This window comes from Palaemon carinicauda, chromosome 35 (genome assembly GCF_036898095.1).
Source record: "Palaemon carinicauda isolate YSFRI2023 chromosome 35, ASM3689809v2, whole genome shotgun sequence".
NCBI lineage: Eukaryota > Metazoa > Arthropoda > Malacostraca > Decapoda > Palaemonidae > Palaemon > Palaemon carinicauda.
In genome coordinates, this window is record NC_090759.1 from 49301494 (window position 1) to 49318993 (window position 17500).

The 17500-nt window shown below is 36.9% G+C and overlaps 1 protein-coding gene across 2 annotated transcripts in view; it reads right to left on the minus strand.

The window, feature by feature from the left end:
- LOC137627723 (mitochondrial 2-oxodicarboxylate carrier) overlaps nt 1–17500 on the minus strand; it is a 270316-nt gene that overhangs the window by 203618 nt on the left and 49198 nt on the right. The window contains exon 2 of one of the 2 annotated variants that reach the window (XM_068358984.1): nt 16963–17043. The exons of the other annotated variant lie outside the window; for it this stretch is intronic. The gene's annotated coding sequence lies outside the window, so the exon portion shown is untranslated. The remainder of the gene's footprint in view (nt 1–16962; nt 17044–17500) is intronic. 2 annotated transcript variants of the gene reach the window in all.

Sequence of the window (17500 nt, forward strand, 5' to 3'; positions counted from 1 at the left end):
GTAGAGGAGCAGTTATAAAACAGGTAGAATAATTTAGATACTTTGGATCTAGGCTACTATAAATCAGGAGGGAGGATGTGAGGCTTAAGTTGAGAATAGGATAAAAGCAACATGGAGAAAGTGGAGGGAGGTAGCAGGAGTAGTATGTAATAGAAAATGCCAGTCATGGTAAAAGGTAGTAGGTTGGCCAGGGCACCAGCCACCCGTTGAGATACTACCACTAGAGAAATATGGTTTTTTTTTTGACTGGTCAGACAGTACTATATTGGATCCTTCTCTCTGGGTACGGTTAATTTTCCCTTTGCTTACACACACACACAAACACAAACACACACACCAAATAGTCTGGCCTATTCTTTACATATTCTCCTCTGACTTCATACACCTGACAACATTGAAATTACCAAACGATTCTTCTTCACCCAAGGGTTACTGCACTGTAATTGTTCAATTGCCACTTTCCTCTTGTTAAGGTTAGAAGAGAGTCTTTAGCTATGGTAAGCAGCTCTTCTAGGAGACGGACACTCCAAAATCAAACCATTGTTCTCTAGTCTTGGGTAGTGCCATAGCCTCTGTACCATGGTCTTCCACTGTCTTGGGTTACAGCTCTCTTGCTTGAGGATACACTCAGGCACACTATTCTATCTTATTTCTCTTTCTCTTGTTTTGTTAAAATTTTTATAGTTTATTTGGGAGATATTTATTTCTATGTTGTTACTCTTCTTAAAGTATTTAATTTTTCCTTGATTTTTTTTTCCTCACTGGGCCATTTCCCTGGTGTGGCCCCTGGGCTTATAGCATCCTGCTTTTCCAACTAGGGTTGTAGCTTAGCAAGTAATAATGATAATAGTAATATAGTACAGTAATAAGATCAGTGTTAATGTATAGATCAGAAACTTGGGCTTTAAGACGAAATGAGGAAGCAAAGCTTGAGATAACAGAGATGAGAATGCTGAGGTGGATTATGGGAATATCAGTTTGACAGATTAGAAAATGATGAAATAAGAAGAATGACATGTGTAGTAAAAATTACAGAGATGATAAGAGGGTCACGATTGATATGGTGTGGGCACCTGTTGAGGATGGATGGCGAGAAGGAAGTGAAGAGGGCTTGGGTGGAACTTATTAGGGGGAGAAGATCAAGGGGGAGGCATCTAATTCGAGAATTAGATGATGAGCTAAAGTGAAGGATGGAGAGAAGAGGTTTGGTGGAAGAGAATGCTTTTAATCGAAGGCCTTGGAGAGGGCGCATCAGGCAACTGCCCCTCAATCTAGGGATAACGGTGGGGAAAGATTATATATATATATATATATATATATATATATATATATATATATATATATGTATATATATATATTTATATATACATATATGTATATGTACATACATACATACTTGTGCATATTTGTATATATTTATGTGTACATATACATACATACACGCAAATTATATATATATATATATATATATATATATATATATATATATATATATATATATATATATTATATATATATATATATATATATTTATGTGTACATATACATACATATATAAATATATATATATATATATATATATATATTTTATGTATATAAATAAATATATTATATACATATATATGTATATATATGTATATACACACACACACACACACACATATATATATATATATATATATATATATATATATATATATATATATATATATATATATATAAAGATAGATATATAGATAGATAGATATAGATATCATCAGTTGTTACTAGTCCCTTGCAGAAAAAAGGCTTCAGACATGTCCTTTCACTTACGTCAGTTTATGGTCTTTCTATGACAGCCTACACTAGCAAACTTTCCTAGTTCGTCAATCCATCCTGCTTCTTTTGTAATCTCCAGGGAGCCAATCTGTCATTTTCAATGTCAATCTATTATATGTTCTGCCCATGTCTATTTCGTTTTTATACATGCTAAATTATCCTCTACTTTATTTGGCTCTCGTATCCATGTTCTTTTTCTGTTTCTTTGTGTTATTCAAAATCATTATTCTATCTATAGGTCTGTGAGTTTTAACTAGCTTATGTTCCGAGGTGTTAGTAAGACTACAAGTTTCTGATGCATAAGTTAAAACTGGCAGGGCCATCTCGTTAAGTACTTTTCTTTTTGTAGAGTAGCATTTTACTTTTCATAATCTCATTTCGTTTGTCAAAAGCTCTCCATTCCATGCTTAACCTTCTTTCAATTTTGAGCTCGTGTCCTGGGGAAACACTTACTGTCCTAAGCATGTATATTCATTAAGAATATCTAAAGGTTTGTCCATAGCTTATTTGTTATCTGTGCATTTTCCTTAAACCTTATTTCAGTTTTACTCATATTCATTTTCAGTCATACATTTCTGCTTTTTCTTTTCAAATCTTCTATTACCTTTTGCAATTCCTCCCATGATTCATTGAACACAACTATGTCATCTGTAAATCTTAAGTTATTAAGGTATTCCCCATTAATATTATTTCCTACATTTTCCCCATTCTAAATTTTTAAAAACTTCTGGCACGCTGTGTTTAGAAGAAAAATGGGGAGATGGTGTCTCTTTGTCCAACTCCTTTTCAATTAAATTAGAATTTTCTTACCATTTTAATTTTAGGATTGATGTACTTTCTGAATAGATGCCCGTATCTTCAAGTGTTCTAACATAATATTTATCTATTCCTTGTCGGAGGTCTTGACAGAATCAAGAACTTTCTAAGTCTATAAATGCCATACATAGTGGTTTGTTATGCTATCTTTTTACCTGGCATAAATAAGACAGGAGTAAAATCACATTAATAGTTTTAATAAAATGATAGATTGTGTCAAATGTTTTGATTTTCTACATATCCCTGTCTGCAGGAATTGACTGCTGGGCCAACTTAGTGCTCGGAGAACAGTAAGGAGGCTCCCCAGCTGTAATTTGTGCAGGCTAGTACATAGCTAGCAATAGGCTAGATAGGGCCTCCAGATATAATCATGCTTTTCAGGTGCTATAACTAGTCTTTCTACCTAAAACTATAACTTTGTCTGGGGCCCTAGGGTTTAAAAGGCTGGACAACCCAACCAGACACACTATCTGTCCTCAGCCACCGGAACCGAACAAGGAACGGAACAACCCACAAGATGCAAGAAGATGACAACGACAACCAGGAATGGACCAAAGTGAACAACCAAAAGAACAAACAGGAAAAACGGACAACTGCCAAGGAAGAACTACCCTCAACCTCAACCGAGGTAAGCCAGACGACCTCGCCATCAGAGAGCCAAAATAGAAGAAAACTCACCCACTTCAGAGTGATTTCCAACAATTTGTCTAAAGCTTTCGAAGCCATAGCGTCTTTAGAACTAAAGAATAAGAACTTAAAAATCCAGGCCAAGCCAAACAAGCAGGGCCAATGGACGATATCAACTAAGGATGCCAGGGAACTCCTCACGCTGAGAACCACCTCAGATATTCAGTTAGTTAAAAGAAGAGGAAAAACTTAAGAAAGCAGTCGTAGTTGGATGTCCAATGGAGACGTTGGAAAGTCATCTGACCGACATGAACAACATCACGGCGCCGAAAGAATGAAGAACAAGGCAGGACGGGTGACCAAGGCAATCCTTGTGACTTTCATAGGGCCACATCCGCAAAAGGTGGACCTAAGAATCTTTGGCAGTTTCTGGGTCAACAACTACTACCCAGGACCTTTCAGGTGCTACAAGTGCCAAATATTTGGGCACCACAAAGAACAGTGCCAAGCAAGGCATGAGACATATGCCATATGCAGCTAGAGGCATCCCACTTAGGAATGTATAGACAAGCACAAGGTGGGCATCTCTACCACATCAAATAGCCCAAATTGTAAAAAACGACACACTTCCATGACATGGTGATACCCTGAAAGGCTGGTCATAGCAGCCCTGCCGAAGGAAAGGAGAGAGGATCCCAGAGGCATAACAGCTCCAAGGCCTCAACCTAGAAGAAGGTTCTATACCCAGGAAGAACTCAGAAGAGGAATCTAAAGATCTTAGTCTTTCACAAGAGCCCCCACTTCCACCGCACAAGCACAGGCTCCCAAACCTCTACCAAGGACCATATTCATCAAGACAACGGAAAAATTGAAAGACCTCGCCACTCGAGTGGTGACAGGGAAAATCAATGCAGGCGCTATCGAGGCCAATGTTGAAGAACTTATGAAAAGCTTTCTCTCCAAGGCTTCAAAGTCCCCAACTTTAACCGCTCATAACCAGACACCCCAACCTACCACATCATCCCCACTCTCCCCCACACCTTCCACATCCTCAGAACCCATCCACATCATCCCTCTCACTTCATCCACCAATCCATCAACAGAGGTTAAGACAATCGCCTTCGCACCCAGAGGCCCTAGGCAGTTCTCTTCAACCTACATTTCAGAATGAGGATCCTCAAGTGGAACAAACTGAGTGAAGGCTAAAATGTCCTCCCTAATTGCAGTCTGCAAAACTGAGGATATAGATGTCATCCTGTTGCTAGAAAGAAACATGGCTAACAACAGGAGTAAAATTTAGAATTGCAGGTTACAATGCCTACACCACCCCACGCGTAGGCACTGACAAAGGTCTGGCTGCACTGGTTAAAACTCCAATACTAACAGCAAGGATACACAATCCAATTCCCTGTGGCAACAATGTAGAGGCGCTAGCTGTAAGAATAAAATTATTGAATAAAAAAATAGTCATCTACAATATCTATAAGAAAATAGATAGAGAAGAACCAGGAGAACTTCAGGTGATACAGCTTTTTGTGCAAACAGCAGTTTCACCAACAATTATACGTGGGGATTTTAATGCACACCATCCTCTATTATCATCTCCATCAGCAACGAACCCCTCAGGAGCGCATATAGCTTTTGCTTTAGGGGAATTTGAAGGAGTCTCCCTACTCTACACAGGGCACCCTACACACATAAGAGGAGGCAGGCTAGATGTGACGTTTGCCACAACTGCAATCAGACACCTATCTAGATGGCGAGTGCACTCAACTTTGGTCAGTGACCACTTTGCCACAGTAACAGAATTGGAGATGCAACAATTACCTCCAATACCACTACCTCTGCCAACGTGGAATCAGGACCTAGCAAACTGGGTCAGCTTTCGACTAGCCCTAGAAGAATGGGCAGCAAACTACAATCCTCTTGATGACATAGATCAACTAGAAAAAGACCTTGTTGAAGCAATTCACAATGCAGCAAACAAAGCAATGCCCCTGAGAGCAGGGAGAAGTAACTATACCTACAAGGACTCCTGGTACTAATACCCAGATGTAAGAAGGCTTAAAACACTACTAAACAGGGTTACAAAACTCTACAGAAGAAGAGCCACAATAGAGAATAGAGAACTGCTGCAAACAGTTAAAAATGACGTCCAACAGGAAATTCATGAAATATGAATAGAAAAATGGATGGAATGGTGCACAAAGTTGTCACTGTACACCTCTCTCTGAACTATGGAGGTGACTGAACAGAGTAGCCGGGAAAAAGAGGACACCAGTTGCAATTCATCCACATGTCCACGAAGAAGCAGAAAGGCCTGCAACAGCCTTCACAAACAGGACAGGCTCTGCTAACCTCTCCCCTGAAACCAGAATATTTCATGAGCAACTTACATTGGCCAAATGGGAGGAGATCAACACAGCCTTTCAATTGCAGGATGACACTGACACCCCATACACAGTTGAGGAACTGAGAGCAGTGTACTAAACAGGCAAAGACACTGCACCAGGAGCAGACAGAATAACCTACACCATGATCAGACACATGGGTCCGGCAGGAGAAACTGCATTCCTGAGGATAATGAACATAACACACCTCGAGCACACAAGACCTAAAGCCTGGAGCCAACAGGACACTCAGCCGATCCCCAAGCCAAAGGATCCGGAAAATCTAAGTTATTATTATTAAAAGAAGGAGTTTTACCAGCTCAATGAGTCAAGCTTGACTTTCACAGGGCTGGCCCGAAAAAAATCGGGATATAAAGAATTATAAGATTATCAAAAATTCAATTGATAAGGAAAAAAAAAAATAAATAAGTGAAAAAAAAGAATTATATATATGTATATACAGTATATACTTATAATCTTTAAATATTCTAAATATGGGTGAATAGATGGATGAATATATATATATATATATATATATATATATATATATATATATATATATATATATATATATATATATATATATATATATATATATATATATTCATCCATCTATTCACCCATATTTAGAATATTTAAAGATTTGAAATCTGAGTGATAAAAATAATTAACTATATATAAAATCTATGTAATTTAAAATGAATTAGTAAAAAAACTTAGGTAAAAATTTAGATTCTATCAATAATACGTGAATTCCTTAAAAAGGTTAAAATTCTAGAAACAGAAAAATTACTTGATTCAGTTAAAATGTCAGAAAAAGTTTTCGGACCAAAACATATCTCTCTCTCTCTCTCGCTGAAAAACTTTACAAACCGAGGTGTACTCATTAAAAATTCATGGGTTAATCTCGAGTGCCCAATTCGTTATCTGGTTAAAATTACTTCTGTTCTCTTGTTCTTTTGTGTCGAGGAATCCCAAGGAGCAACCTTCGGTTTAATTTGCCTTAATTTATTATTTTCTGGCACATTATTCCAAATATTCTGCCATTTTTCCAATATGAAATGCCTTAATAATGTAATCAAATCTCCAACTGGGAGGTCAATGTTTTGTTGTGGTAATTTAATGGCTTCTTTAGCAGCAGCATCCGCCTTTTAATTACCAACAACTCCAACATGAAGCCGGTATCCAGCATAACTCGACACTTACACACTGAGAAGATAATTTACTTATAAGGTCTTTAATTCTTAGGATCAAGTGGTTCCTATGAGTATAGTTTTTACGGGCCACTATGGCACTTTGAGAATCTGAATAGATGACAAATTTAAAATTCTTCCTGTCTTCAATGGTTTTAATCATATTGATTGCTTGTAAAATGGCATATAACTCTGATGTAAATACTGATGATTCTTTTGGCAACGATAATTGTTGTGTTCCATCTAAAGATACTGCAGCACATCCAGTACCCATTGGGGATTTAGAACCATCAGTATATATTGCATAGTGAGGACCTTTTCTCTGAATATGTTCTATGGTAATTTGCTTGTGGTGACTCGGAGTATAAGTGAATTTTTTTGATAAATAAAACAGATGAGAACAGATTCTTGTCCTTGTCATAATCCAAGGTGGGGGAAATAAAGATGGTTGGATAAGATTCACTTTAACGTTTGTTGATTGTAACTATCTGTTTGCCCTAATTGGGAATGGTGGTTCATGGTTGTTTATAAATATGTCCCTCTCATTAAAAAGCTTTTTTGTTGGAGAATTAGTGGATAAAATTTTCAATGCACTCCGCATTGTTACAAAATCCCGATGCAAAGACAATGGGGGTTCTCCAATTTCACATAAAACTGAGAGATTTGGGGATGATCTAAATGCTCCGCTACAAATTCTCAGGCCTCGAGTGTGTATTGGATCTAAAGATTTCAAAGTTGCTTCTGGTCCTGAACCATAAATTGGGCTACCATAATCAATTCTTGATAATACTATGCTTTATACATCATTAGTAAAGTTGATCTCCGTGCCCCCCAGGTTGTGTGAGATAATTTCCTCATTAAATTAAGAGCACTGTTACATTTGGATTTGATATATGATACATGTGCTTTCCAATTCAAATGGGTGTCAAAAATTTGTCCCAAAAACTTTACCTTATCTTGAAATTGGATTTGTACGTTGCCCAATGTTAGATTGATATCTTGGTTCTGCTTCCATCTACTATTTTTATAAAACATTATGGCTTGAGTTTTTTCTGCCGAAAGTCTAAAACCAACAGATGCGGTCCACGCTAGTATTTTTCTAGCGGCACTATTTAGAATCCTTTGTAAATGACGCAGGCTATTGGAGGAATAGTAAATTGCAAAGTCATCTACATATAGACTACTTTGCACTCCTTGTGGCATTTGATTAACAATGTCGTTAATTGCCAATGCAAAAAGAGTCCCGCTTAAATCACTGCCTTGCGGTACACCACTGTCAAGATTAAAAGATTCGGAGTAAATGTTATCAATACGAGTTTGAAACGTTCTTCCACCAATAAAATTTCTAATAAAAAAAGGAAGGTGTCCTCGAAAACCATTCTGATGTAAGGATTTTAGTATCGAGTGTCTCCACGTTGTATCATATGCCTTTTGAATATCAAAAAATATGGCTATTGTGATCTGTTTTCGTTCAAAGCCTCTACGTATATAATTTTCTAAGTGTGAAAGTGAATCCAAAGAAGATCTTTCTGATTGTGAGCCAAATTGAGAAGTTGATAGAATATTATTGTGACGTAAACACCAATTTAGTTTATAATTTACCATTTTTTCCAGTAATTTACATATGCAATTGGTTAATGAAATTGGTCTGTAATTGTTTGGATTACTTGGATCTTTCCCTGCCTTTACTATTGGTATTGCTATTGCATGATTCCATGCCTTTGGAAATAAGTGTTTGGTCCAAAGATGATTGTAAAAATCCAATAGATATGCTTTAGCTAAAGGGGCTAGATTTCGAAATTTATCTTATCTTTACCCGGGGCTGTTGACCTACAATTAGATAAGGCAAATTCCAACTCCTCTTCAGTGAATCTTTTATTGTAATAGATATCCTCCATAGTATCAAAGTTCTATGGTGTTGCTTCTTCTCTTCTTTTAATGACTCGAAAGTGGGCATCTAAATTATCAATGCTGCTTATATTTTCAATATTATGGCCGATAATATTAGAGATTGTCTGAGTATCATGTATTAACGAGCCGTTATGCATTAATGCGTGTCTCGCTGGTTTGCTGTAAGAGCCATTAATCTTCCTAAACTTCTGCCACACCTTCTGCACAGAAGTATTATCCGATATGCTTGACACGTATTTTTGCCATGAAATTATCTTGCCTTTAATTACTTCCTTTCTGAATTTAGCAGAAACCCTATTCAAATATGGTTTCAACACACTAATTTCTATTGCTATGTCAACCAGTTTGTTTATTTTATTCCCTAACATTAGGGGACCAGTGCTCAAATGTTTGAATCTTTTATTTAGGGTTTCTAATTTTCTTCCAACTGCATGCTTTTCGTTTATCAGCTGGGTTAAGGTCTCTGACCACCATGGGACTGAATGTTTTAACTGTCGGGTGCCAGTCAAAGGTATCGATTTATCAGCCGCTTGTGTGATAAAATTCACAACGTCATCATTTGTTTTATCATGATCTTGGGAGTAATCAAAGGGAGGCACTTGCTTAGTATAAAACTTGAACTTATCCCAGTCAGCTTTATCTGTATTATATCGTTGAATCGAGGAAGTTGGTGTATGTCCTAATATGGTAATCAAAATAGGAAAATGATCACTGGTAAACAGGTCGTCTAAGACATTCCATTCGAACCTATCAACAATATTATTGGAACACAGAGTTAAATCTATTGACGAATAGGTTCCATGAGCTTTTGAATAGTAAGTGCTACTCTCTGCCTCATTTAATATACAGAGGTTATGATCATTCATCATCTGTTCAACCTTTGAACCATTTATGTCAACATCAACACAATTGGTGTCCCATATGGAGTTATGGGAGTTGAAGTCTCCTAGTAACAGTATATCCTCTGGCATATTTGGGAGTACTTTAGGTAGATTTTGTATATCATAGTTGAAAGAGGGTTGATTGTACATATTATAGATATTAAAGGTGTTGTTATTTAGATGTAATCTAACTCCAGATAATTGAAATTCTGATGTGTTGAATATTGAAGCATCATAAGTTACTTTATTATGAACATAAACTGCAGTCCCTAAAGTATTGGGAGAAGGGATTGAGCGAGATGCTAAATTGTAGTTTCCTATTGAATGAACAGTATCATTAGTATGTTGTAAGCATATTGCAATAGGGTTATAATTTTTCAATAGTCTTTGGATTTCCCCTAGATGTAAACGGGTTTTAAGACCATTAATATTCCACTGAATTATGTAAGGGTTGAACGTTACGGCAAAGAAGATAAATTTCCAGTGGGTAAGGCATTATTTCTGCTTATTCTGTTGGAGACGGGTTTCTGCTTGACTACGCTAGTTGTAGTTTTTGAATCAAGATTTGGTTCCTTGGGTATGGCTCCCTGGGTTTTACCCTTGTTTGTATTAGCTTCCTGGGTGTCATTTGGATTAAGGTTAAGTTTTTCTATAAATTTTTCCAGTTGGAGGGTGCCTGTTGCACGTTTCTTTATTAGATGGTCAACACACATACAACCAGCATTGTGGCTTTCTAATTTGCCATACTGGTTTTTGTTTTTGTTCTTAGTAAAATTATCTATAATATTATTCATCTTATGTGCATTTAGATTTTTAGGGTCATTGAATTCTGCCATGAAGCAATCGTTACAACCACATGAAACTTTGTTTGTTGTATTTTCTGCCATTGTTTTACGTGAAAGCATTAGTTTTCCAGTCATACCTAGAACTGGAGAAGGGCTTATTTCTTTAATGGGTGCATTATTATTCGACTTGCTTTCACTTCCTTGAGGGTCATTGGGATTCCTATGGACTTCAACGTTTATCACTTGTTTAGTGATGTGGTTATTGACTGTGTTAGGTTCGGGTCCAGAGGTTGGGAGTTCTAGTAATTTTTCGATATCCATTTCAATTGCATCTGGTATAAATTCTATATTATTTGTTTTTTTTTGGGTTTGGGTGGTGTTGTATCTTCAATTACTCTTTTCTTGCTTACGCATTTTGATTTATGGGGCTCGATATCTATTTCTCCTATGTTTTCTATAGCCTTGCTGGCACTGTCTGTGGCAAGTGTGTTAAAACGGTTTTGTAGTGGAATACGGTCTTCTTGCTTTAAGGGACCATTTTGGCCTACTTCGTTATTTGGTTTTTTGTTTATTCTACTGCTATTATTGTTTTCCAGAATAGCTGGAACTGGATGAGAGTTCTGTGGCTTGCTGGAATTATTGGAAATCTTGTCGGGCCTTGGGGGATTTGTTGATGAAGAAGGTGAAATCTCAGGATATTTAGATCCAGCAATAACTGTGGGGTAAGTATTCCTTGAATTATTATTTAACTTTACGGGATTGGACAAAACTCTAGCATATGTTGGATTAGAACCATTAAGTTTTTTCCTTGCTGCGCCAAAAGTTATATGCTCATTATTAGCAGTCTCAATTATTGATTGCTCCAGTTTGTACTGAGGACACAGTTTAGAATTGGGAGAGTGAGCTCCCTCACAATGGAAACAAAACTTTTCATGAGTAAAATCGGAGGAGGTATCATGGAATTCGTTGGGATCATGAAATTCGGAACAAATATAACATCTTTTCTTATTAGTACACTTACATTAATGAGGCCATACTCGTAACACTTATAACATTGCATTGGTCGTGGGTGGAATTTCTTGACCGGAATGTTTAAGTGTCTGATCTTGATGTAATCTGGTTGGTAATGTGATGAAAAGATTAAACAAATTGCGTTATTATTCCCTTTTAGTTTTTTAGCTTTAAAAACGGTAGCTGGGCATCTTTTCAGTATATCTTCATCAGAAAATTCACTTAGATCCCTACTATAAAAAATTCCTCTTGCGTGGTTGTAAGAGTGGTGAGGAGAGACTCTTTGAATTATATCTGACGAGGAAGCTTTAAAATTATTCAATAATACAGCTTGGGATTCGTTACCTGCTTTAATAAGCAGACAACGGCCATAGCGTGTTAAATTTCCCTGTGGAATACAGCCTACCTTTTTTACAATACATTCATACCCCTTTATCAGATTATTACAGCCCTCCTTGTATGAAGCAACATACCAGACTGGTTCTGGTACTATTCTGGTATTTTCCAGAACTTCTTCATGCAAGGCAGAGCATTTGGGTATAAAGTCATATTCCGAGTCTAAAACATTTTTTATACTATGCAATTTCACTCGACAAGAAAGGTCAGAAACTTTACCATTTCTTATTTCATGAAAAGCATTTGTAGCTTGTAATGTGTTATTAAAAGTAACATAAGCCTCAAATTCTTGTTTATCTTTGGAGAGCTGCAGTTTCATTCTTGTTATATCTCCAAACTTTTTCAGAACATTAAATAATTCTTCATAATTCCCATTGCGAGTAATTCCCTCACAATATAGGACCCTTAAATATTCATTTAAACTGCCAGAGTTTTTATTTCTCTGGCATCTGGGGGAAGTTGGAATGAAAGGTTCCAGAGTAATAACACTGGATGAATGCGAGTCCATCGAGTGAACAATTTTCCTGGAAGAGTCAACTAGAGAGGAAGCGGATTGGTCGTCAACGGGTTTCGGTGGGTTCGCCATAATGACGAGAAGATTAATTTCATCTGGATATTCCCCCCACCCACCAAGGAGCCACACTTGGAGGACGGGTTCATCCCTACAATTAGGGCCGCCCTAGGGGCAATATCCAGAGATACACCCCGCCCTCAGCACTTGAGGCGTCATGACGGCCGTCAACGTCAGACCCAGCACTGAGGGAAAGGTTTGACATAAAACTTTCCCCTCGCTCGGTCACGTCAGGTACTCAAGTTCTTTTGAGATGGCATGCCGTCCATCCCACCTGCGTCAAATCCAAAGAGGCAGCCAAACCATAATCAAACATAAGCCAAAGTCAATAACAAGTTCATGTCCAAGAGTTGGAGAGTTGGATCAACAGCTTGGCACCAAGGACCAGTGGGGAAGCAATTCCCACCAAACATCGGAACCCAGCTGCTAATCCCTAAGCTCCCTATCCTCATCAAGGCTTCAGCATCTGGGGGGCGGAAAATCTAAGGCCAATAGTTCTAATAATCTGTATGGAAAAAAACAGGAGAAAAAATGGTACTAAACAGAATAAAGTACAAAATTGGTCCCCTGCATAAAGAGCTATATGCATATCAGGAAGGAATTGAAACCACTGAATTCATAACAGATGTTCTCAGCTGTATGAACCAGAAGGAGGCAACAATAATCTTCATAGACTTTGAGAAGGCCTTCGTGCTATCCAGCCCAGAAGCAATGCTGCAATCCGTGGTCAGAAAAGGAGTTAAAGGTCATCTACTAGCATGGACAAAGAACTATGTACTATGAAGACAAGCCAGAGTCAAATTCCAAGGGGTGATATCAGCTTTTCATGACTTATAAATGGAACTCCACAGGGAGGAATTCTTAGCCCTCTCCTATTGAACATCCTCATGGAAAATATAGCCTCTCTCCAACTCCCTAAAGTAGTAGAGATATTCGTCTATGCGGATGATTTACGTGTAATAGCACAAGGGCCCGTCAGAATGGTAAGAATGCAAAGGGCACTGAATGACATCAGCCAAAAGTCAAATGAGCTGGGTCTAAAAAGAAACAAACAAAACAAAAGCTATGACAACAAGAGCCTCAAATCCCTTACAACCACTCACCATAGGAACGGAACCCCTAGAATGGGTGGATAGCTACATGTACCTGGGAGTTGTCTATGACAAACAGCTTACTTTTAAGGAGGAAATCAAGTATCTTAAAGAAAGGTCAAATGCAAGACTAGCAGTCATGAGATACAGGTCTTCTCTAAAGGACGGCCATATCAAATGAACATATTCAGCAGAAGTACTATCTAGCCTGCACCAGAACTCTTCTGGACTATGCTGCCTCCACCCTAACAAACCTGACAAGAGGTACAAAATGCCACTATAGAGGTAATACAAAATGATGCCACGAAACTATAAGCACTCACGTGGACAAGGCTGTGCAATATCAGGCTTGAAACCAACCTGCCGACTTTAGAAGACAGGATTGCACAGAGAAATGCAAACACTTCAGCAAAAATGTTTCTCTCCGACAGACGCAATAGCAAAAAAGAGAGTAAGAGAGGAGCTCATAAAGCACCCTGAGATCCAGACCCCAAGCTCCTATGGCAAGGATCACAGTAATAACGTAAAGAGCCTGGGAATAGCTGAAGAAATTCTGCAACTGAGCCCAGACACAGCTCAGGGAATACAGCACATCCCACCATGGAAAAAGGAAGTAGTGACCTTTAGGTATACAAAGCTTCCAAAAGCAAAGGAAGACTGCACAGTGGAGGAATTAAGAACTGCAGCCCAGGAAGTAATCAGGAGCACAGAAACTGCAGTGTCGCAGACTTACTACACAGAGGGCACTGTAGATTCTGGAATTCAGACTACAGGAGCTTGCTGGACAACATCCAACAATGCCTCCACCATGCAGACAGAGCTTGTTGCAATACAGCGAGCACTAAAACACTCAATTGAAAACTAAGAAGGACCTGTAGTCATCTATACTGACTCAAGATCCTCGATGCATGCCTTGCAACAAACAAAGAATAAAGAGAATCAACTGGATTCCCAGTCACATTGGAATACCAGGGAATGAGAGAGCAGATGAGCTAGCCAACAGCACCAGATACATAGAAAAAGTACAGGTGTACATACAGCCTGTAATTCAAGAATTAAAAAATAAAATAAACCCTCAGCTCAAAAGAAAAAAAAAGAAAAAAAAAGAGAAAAAAATGATCAAACACCTACACAACTTGATAGAGAATAACTCCCCTTCTGCCACATGGTACAAGTGGGCCACAGATCTAGTGCCTCCCTCCATTGACAGACACACACCAAGAGAACAGGCTGTATGCATTAACAGACTCAGGATGGGATACAAAGCATGCTGGGAGGTTTTAGAAAACAGTGAAAGGCCATGTGAACACTGTAACGAGATACCACAACAGGCCCTCCTGCACTACCTGCTAGAATGTAGGGAGACAGTACAATTGAGGGGTAACCAACAAGCAGACAACTCACAACACGCCATGCAGACTTGCAGCCACACTGGCAAAAGAAATTGCTGAGAATATTGAAATCCACGGTCAGTTGCTTTCAAACCTACCTCCACAGAGGTAATGTAACCTCTGAATTACTAATTAAAATTCATTTAATCCCATCACTGTAAGGCCCTATACACGTCATCCTCTATTTTTCCATAACTTTTCCTACTACTAAAATACTCCGCAGGGACCCTAGGGAGTAAAGGGTTGGACAAACCCACCTGCAATATATCCCTACATTTCAAAGGCCTTATAATCTTTCAAAATACAACTATCCGTGACATGATGGCCCCCTTCCACTGCCATCATCATCCTTTCTCTGTTCACATCTGTCTCTACAACTACAGCCCTTTCAAATTTCCTTGTTTAACAACCAACCTTCTGAGTTTTTCAGATCACCTACGGGCCGAAAAAGGATTTGTTGGCTATAATACCACAACAACAACAACAACAACAACAACGACAACAACAACAACGACAACGTTTGTCATGCTGTGTAGATTTTCCTATTAGTTGGTTTATTACAAGGATATGGTAAGTTGTTGACAACCCACTTCTAAAGCCTACCTGCTGTCTTTCTATTCGGCTTTATATGATCTTGGTAAATATTCTATATATTACGGAGAGTAAACTTATTGGGCGGTAATTAATCAGGTCTTTTTTTTTTGTCTTCCTTTTTGTTAATTAATATAATGATAGAATTTTTCTAAGTTGTTGGTATACAGCATTCTTACGGACATTTTATGTAAAGTTCAGCCAGATTTGCAGTATGAAATCTTTACCTATTATTAAATCAATTGTTAGTCCATCTTCTGCTGCTTTGCCTCTTTTCATGCCTTTTAAAGCTTCCTTTACCCCTCCTACTGTTAGGTTTGGTATTGACTTAGGGGTTTCGTTATTTCTATTGTCGAAGCTATTTCTTATATCATTATTGTATAAAACTCCTCTGCAATTTTCATCACTCCATCTCTATTGTTGGTAATTTATCATTTTTTATCCTTTGAAGCAAATCTCTGTTGGCATCCTATTCCAAGTCCTTTTTTCGTAAATTCAGTGCTTCCTGTTTTTATGGTTTCCTTACTTTTGGTCTGACTGTGCTTAAGAATATCTTGGGTTTTTAGTCTGTTTATTGTTTTGGATAGTTCTGCTAATTCGTTTTCACCTCTCTTGGATTTTACCCACATTTCAAATATTTTCTATATTAGATTTTTATTCTTTTCTTATAGTTTTCCCTGATATTGTTTAGGCACTTTTCCACCAATCTCTTATGCTGATTCCAATGCAAATTCCTGCTCATTTCTTCTTTACTTGCTTCCATTTCATCATGTAGTTGGGAAGGCCTATTTTGTATTGCTAAACTAAATTCAGATTCTTTCTTGAAAGTGGTTTTCTCTTTCTTTCCTTAGAACTAACCAGACTTGGCTTTTCACTTTAATTTTACTTTAGTTTGTTTACCACAGTTACCCGTTTAACTATATTAACCTTTTCACAGAGGGTGAAATCTATTTAATTTTTTGTTTCTCTATGTCCCTTTTTTTTTGGTTTTTATAGAAGAGGTTCATGATTTTAACGTCTTTTTCAGTAAATTTTACGGGCACACACACACACACACATATATATATATATATATGTATGTATGTATGTATATATACATATACAATATATATATATATATATATATATATATATATATATATATATATATATATATATATATATATACACACACACACATATATATATATATATATATATATATATATATATATATATATATATATATATATATATACACACACACATTATATATATATATATATATATATATATATATATATATATATATATATACATGTATGTATGTATGTATGTATGTATGATAAATTTTCTGGCTGATTAATACTGTGAATATCAAATTATGAAAAAATACACATACTAATTTATTATCTATCAGTCGTTATAAGGGGAGATAAATGTCCAAACCTAATAAATATATTAATATAACTGGATTCCCGAAATCAACATAAAGATATTTGAAAATTTACCTGCCATTTCCTTTCCTCGCTCATGGTGATGTAAATTTCCCTTTTGGGCATACCAAGGAAAATAAGGTAAACCCACACTATCTGAAATTCATGAAATATTTTTTGATTGATTAAAGTGACATATTATTGTAATAAACAGTAAATCGACAGCTTCTACATTTTTTAAGCGTAGCACATAAGTTATGAATATCGTTGAATGATTAATATTATTAGTAATAAATCTTCTATTTGTATTCCAGTTGTACATATTATGTTCACTTGCTAACGTATCCTTTAGCCTGGTTAGACCATAAGAGGGGAAGAGATTAATCAAAATTTTCTTAACATAACATTAATTAATAGAAGTGCAAGTCATGATTGGTATTATCAATAATGTTTAATTTCAGAAAAATTTCTAGGAACGAAAAAAAAAAACTATTAAAATGAATTCTCATGGTATACATCGATTTCTTATCCTATATAGCGTTTAAACGTGTTTTCCAACTTTGCCTCTTCACTGCGTAACATATATCCTACATAGTGCTAGAAATAGTCAAGT